The sequence below is a fragment of the Leptonychotes weddellii genome, chromosome 4, assembly GCF_054177405.1.
Source record: "Leptonychotes weddellii isolate Sample4059 chromosome 4, ASM5417740v2, whole genome shotgun sequence".
NCBI lineage: Eukaryota > Metazoa > Chordata > Mammalia > Carnivora > Phocidae > Leptonychotes > Leptonychotes weddellii.
The window spans coordinates 120890417-120896762 of record NC_138372.1 but is presented as its reverse complement, the minus strand read 5'-3'; the positions used below and the strand labels follow the sequence as shown (position 1 = coordinate 120896762).

Below are 6346 nucleotides of genomic sequence, written 5' to 3'. Positions count from 1 at the left end.
GCATTGATCACATTATTATCTTTACAAACAATTCAATTTTACACATTCAAAATCTGAGTCTGGGAGAGGTTAATGTCTTGTCCAAAGTAACCCAACCAGTGAGTGAAGTAATACCATAATAAATAAAATGATAGAGCCACGGCCTCAATTCGGGTTGTTTTACTCCAAAGTCACTTTTTTTAACTTCTATACTGCCTCCAAAGTACTAACTTAAAACTGAAGTTCCTTCTCTTGAGTCACCCCCGCGCAGCCTTGTTGTGGAGACATAGCCAGACGCAGTCCCTACCCACCATGGTCTGCAGTGCTTGCAGCTCTTCTCCTTTAAGATGCCTGAGGAAGTGCACCACAGAGAGGAGGAGGTGGAGACTTTTGCCTTCCAGGCAGAAATTGCCCAACTCATGTCCCTCATCATCAATACCTTCTATTCTAACAAGGAAATTTTCCTTCGGGAGTTAATCAGTAATGCTTCTGATGCCTTGGACAAGATTCGCTATGAGAGCATGACAGACCCTTTCAAGCTGGACAGTGGTAAAGAGCTGAAAATTGACATCATCCCCAACCCCCAGGAATGCACCCTGACTCTAGTGGACATAGGCATTGGCATGACCAAAGCGGATCTCATAAATAATTTGGGAACCATTGCTAAGTCTGGAACTAAAGCATTCATGGAGGCTCTTCAGGCTGGTGCAGACATCTCCATGATTGGACAATTTGGCATTGGCTTTTATTCTGCCTACCTGGTGGCAGAGAAGGTGGTGGTTATCACAAAGCACAATGATGATGAGCAGTATGCCTGGGAGTCTTCTGCTGGGGGCTCTTTCACTGTATGTGCAGACCATGGTGAGCCCATTGGCTGGGGTACTAAAGTGATTCTCCATCTTAAAGAAGACCAGACAGAATATTTAGAGGAGAGACGTGTCAAAGAAGTGGTGAAGAAGCATTCACAGTTCATAGGTTATCCCATAACCCTTTATTTGGAGAAGGAAAGAGAAAGAAATCAGTGAGGATGAGGCAGAGGAGGAGAAAGGGGAGAAAGAGGAAGAAGATAAAGATGATGAGGAGAAGCCCAAGATTGAAGATGTGGGCTCAGATGAGGAGGATGATAGTGGGAAGGACAAGAAAAAGAAAACAAAGATTAAGGGGAAATACATTGATCAGGAAGAACTGAACAAGACCAAGCCCATTTGGACCAGAAACTCTGATGACATTACCCCGGAGGAATATGGAGAGTTTTACAAGAGTCTTACTAATGACTGGGAAGACCACTTGGCAGTCAAACATTTCTCTGTAGAAGGTCAGTGGAATTCAGGGCATTGCTGTTTATCCCCCGTCGGGCTCCTTTTGACCTCTTTGAGAACAAGAAGAAAAAGAACAACATCAAACTCTATGTTCGCCAAGTGTTCATCATGGACAGCTGTGATGAATTGATACCAGAGTATCTCAACTTCATCCATGGTGTGGTTGACTCTGAGGACCTGCCCTTGAATATCTCCCGAGAAATGCTCCAGCAGAGCAAAATCTTGAAGGTCATTCACAAAAATATCGTGAAGAAGTGCCTTGATCTCTTCTCTGAACTGGCAGAAAACAAGGAGAACTATAAGAAATTCTATGAGGTGTTCTCTAAAAACCTAAAGCTTGGAGTCCATGAGGACTCTACTAACTGGCGCTGCCTTTCTGAGCTGCTGTGTTACCACACCTCACAGTCGGGATGAGATGACTTCTCTTTCAGAGTATGTGTCCCGGATGAAAGAGACTCAGAAGTCCATCTATTACATCACTGGTGAGAGCAAAGAACAGGTTGCCAACCCTGCTTTTGTGGAGCGAGTGAGGAAGCGGGGCTTCGAGATAGTGTATATGACAGAGCCTATTGACGAGTACTGTGTGCAGCAGCTCAAGGAGTTTGACAGGAAGAGTCTGATCTCGGTTACCAAGGAGGGCCTGGAGCTGCCTGAGGATGAAGAGGAGAAGAAGAAAATGGAGGAGAGCAAGACCAAGTTCGAGAACCGCTGCAAACTCATGAAAGAAATCTTGGATAGGAAGGTTGAGAAGATGACAATCTCCAACAGGCTAGTGTCTTCACCTTGCTGCATTGTGATTAGCACCTATGGCTGGACAGCCAACATGGAGCAGATCATGAAAGCCCAGGCCCTTCGGGACAACTCTATGGTGGGCTATATGATGGCCAAGAAGCACCTGGAGATCAACCCCAACCACCCCATTGTGGAGACACTGCAGCAAAAGGCTGAGGCGGACAAGAATGACAAGGCAGTCAAGGACGTGGTGGTGCTGCTGTTTGAAACAGCTTTGCTCTCCTCCGGCTTCTCACTTGAGGATCCCCAGACTCACTCCAACCACATCTACCGCATGATCAAGCTAGGCCTGGGCATTGATGAAGATGAAGTGACTACAGAGGAACCCAGTGCTGCTGTTCCTGATGAGATCCCCCACCTTGAGGGTGATGAGGATGTCTCTCACATGGAAGAAGTAAATTAGTTCTACCTGCAGACCTTGTGCCCTCTGTAGAGTCTCCCCATGGCTCCCCAGAAGCCCTGAGTGGCCCCGGTTCACCTGGTTCCCTCTGCTGATGTCTAGTGGTTTTTTTCTTTTTTTCTCCTATCTTTGAGGCAGGAAAGAAGGCCCTCAAGCCCTATCCCTTCTGATATTTGAAGGGGTTTGGATGTGCATTGTGGGTTTTTTTTGTTGTTGTTGTTTATTTTGTTCTGAGAGTAAAGTATGCAAAATAAAGAAGATACAGTTTTATACCAAAATAACCCCCCAAAAAACCCAAAAACCTGAAGTTCCTGCCTCTTCAAAGTAAAGCATAAGTCGAAGCAAGTAAGGGAAAAGATCAATTAGAAACACCATAACACTGGCCTCTACATCGGAGGCCGAGGAGACATAGATTATTCTCTCCTCATTCTTCACATATAAGTCTCTTTTTCAAGTGCCTTTCCTCTTTATTCCAACTGTTGCTGTCCCATTACAATGGCTTCCTGACTTGTTTCTCCGCCTCAAATTTTGTCCCCTAACCTCTCCTCTGAATTATCATGTAATGATCAATCTAATATACAAATCTGACCATGTCACCTTCATGTGGAGAACATATAAATGGCCTTCCATCATCTGATCCAGTGTCCTGCATATGGCATGCAATTTAGCCTGTATACTTCATCTCCTGCCACCCTCTTCTTTCCACCAGAATCCCTGGTGGGACAAAAAACAAGTAGATTTTTCTGCACACATGGTTCTGTTTGGCACATCTTTTTAAAAATGTGCTTCCTTTCTTCTGAGACGTTTAAGGACCTCCACATATTTCTAATACACCTGGCACACATCTCTATCTTAGCACTTCCCATGTGAGATTAAATAGATCTATTTTCGTGGGGGATTTTCTCTCCCAGCAAACTGGACTACTTTCGTGCAGAGCCCATGTCTTTTCATATTTGAATCGTTGGGGCCTTGTCAAAGGCCTGACAATACATGTTTGTTAAACAGAAGTAAAGCAAACTGACAGCAAAACCAACCAATTAACCTACAAAAAACAGAAACAAAATATTTGTAGTTTTTCTAGTAGAACATAGGTACTGCTTTGACAGATAAATTGGTGAAAAATCAAAAGATCTGGGTTTACCACATCTTTGCATTCACTTGTCATGTGATCTCCGACCAACCACTTAATTATCTGAGGTGAATTTCAATTTCCTAATTAGTCAAATATTTGCATGGGATCATCCTTGGATGTTTTTCCAGGCATAAATTCTATGGCTACCATTCTAACTACCCTGCACACCAGAAATGACCCTTCAGGAGACATAATTATTTAGAGGCCATATATATGAATCAATATAAGATCTACAATAAAGAAAAAGCAAAACATAATAAAAATTCTGTTTTGTAGGCAGGAGTGTTCCCCTGACCCAACAATTTACCCTAAAATGACATGCCACTAGTTAGAAAAAACTAAATAAGAAAATGGGGGTAGAAACTTGCAACACAGCACCCTCTCTAGCTAGAAAGCAAATCCTAAGCATTGGGGCTATATCATAGTCTCATTGCATTTTTAATGTCTTATCTCTGTTAAATAACAAAAATTCAACTGAGCAAATTTAAAGATCAAATTGCCTTTATTCAATGAACATCCCATCTAGCAAACAGAAAGGAGCTCCACTGAACTGTAGAAAAAGAAATATTTTTAAAGGCAGAAAAGGGATGGAAAAAGGAAATTGTAAGCAAAGAATGCATTGTTTCAGGCAAGGTCATCTTCCTAAGGGGAATGGAAGGAATCTATCGGGTGGGTTACCTCACTCGTGCTGACCAAGTAATTCCATGTTGACTGGTTAAAGGTTATATTCCTGGGGGGTTGAAACTGGTGAAGTATTAAGTCTTGGTTTGCTGTCATGGGGTTGAGCACAAGTGACTCCATTTTGGATCTGCTGTCTCCTTTTTAACATCTTACTAGACATGAAGAGCAGCCATACACGTTCCTGCATTCTACCTTTCTACCTAATGAGCCTATTGAAACCCTTACAGGGCCGAAGATTTAGGAGCAGCCATCCTTGGCTCCAAGAAACTCTGCTTCCTCAGTGAAACAATGGTTTAGCTTGAGAAACAATATTAGCTATGGCACTGGCTTCCCCGTGAAAAGATCCTTCATTAGAGTGGCTGGGCTGTTGGTGTCTCTGGGGCTGGCACAGCATTAATCTCTTTAGCTATAACATACTCAAGTTACTGGTGTTGGAAAACTGTCCAAGGAATTTACAAAAATAGCAACGCATAGACTGCAAGAGTCCAACATACTGTATTTCAGTCAATTGCCTCTACTTAGCAGTCAAAATTGTAGTTGTAGAATTAGGGGACTTTATGGGTCGGTGGAACAAAGGGAAATGAAAATTCGTTGTCAATTTTTCCTTGGTTAAAGGTTTAAGGCTTTGGTAAAGTGGGATTTGGTCACAGTCAGCTGGCTCCTGGAACTAGAATCCTTTTGACGTTATTAAGAATCAATTAAGCATTGTTCCCCTAGGTATTGCCTTGGCCCCTTGGCAATTTATCCAGGGTTTCTATGTTCTGAGTCTCTTTGTAGGTGCAGTATAAATGGGTCTGATTTAGATCAAGGATAGTTTTAAAACTAATGAGTGGATCTCAGGGACAGGCTAATGAAAAGCTTTACAAGAAATTTTCTCAACTGTCGTCCCTGCATGTGCCCGACTTTAAAGCATTGAGCAGTTTCCCCCGACCTGCTTTAGAACAAAGTGACAAAATTAAGGACCGTATTTATTAAAGGCCCAATAAAGATTACAGTACATTATAGAAGTCTAGCTAAAAATGCACAATTTATGGTAGCATTGAGCCTTAAATCTGTCTCCAGAAAAGGAGACAGTTGGTTTTGCTCTAAGAAATTATAAAAGTCATAATTAAAAAATCCATTGTTGAGGGATGTGTTAAAAGCAGATCATGGGTCTCAGCTTGTAGTGAATTTATTTCGAACCTCCTGAAGCAGACACTGCAAATTTTTACATTCTAATGAGTGAACTAAAAACATATATTTCAAAGCAAATAGCACTCATAAATTACATTTATGACACATGAGGTTGCTGACTGCTGTGCAGGGAGCACAGAGTAATGGTGCTAAAATGCACTCTGGCTTGATTTTCTCAGTTCCCAACATGCTCTAATTCCACACTACAAATCTTTAAATGGCAGTTATATTTTAATTAATGTGATTATGTGCTGCCATTAGCAAACCCTCCCCCAGCACATTTCTCCTGCCAGGCCCATGAATGCCAGTAAACCATTAACATAAAAGGGCTGTTTGCTTATTAAATTCATCTACACAAATAGGCAAGGGTTGCAATTGTTGATTTGCCACTGAAAGAACAGAATGAGAAGGAGTTGCTCAGTGCCTGGCAGTTGCAATTATCTGGTGTAATTAAGCCTAATTTATAAAGCCCCCCTCAAATGAGAAAGTAACAATTTTTGTTAATTAACAAGAGCATTTGTAAAGCTCGTTAACTCCATCATTCACAGTCTGCCTGGAAAAATGGGAGCATATGGCTATTAGGATGGGACATGTTGCATATGTGTATTTGTGCATTAATCTGTTTGGAAGGTCTAATGATTGAAATGGGAGCTAGAAATGGATGTTATATTACTGAGGAAAGAAGATCTACTGTTTTCATTTATCTTTACAGCAATGTGAGTGCTTTGTCATTATCTTCTGCATACGGTTTCATTATTCTGATACAGCACTCTACATTGCCTCATACCCTCATGCCCATAAGCCTGCAGGGTACAAGAGCACTTATCTTTCCTGATGACTGTTGAATCATTTAAAACAAGTTATTAGTGA

General features: G+C 41.8%; 1 pseudogene; it reads left to right on the top strand.

Moving 5' to 3' along the window:
* Positions 1-217: 217 nt before the first annotated feature.
* On the top strand, positions 218-2624 carry LOC102731416 (heat shock protein HSP 90-beta pseudogene; annotated as a pseudogene).
* Positions 2625-6346: the final 3722 nt, after the last annotated feature.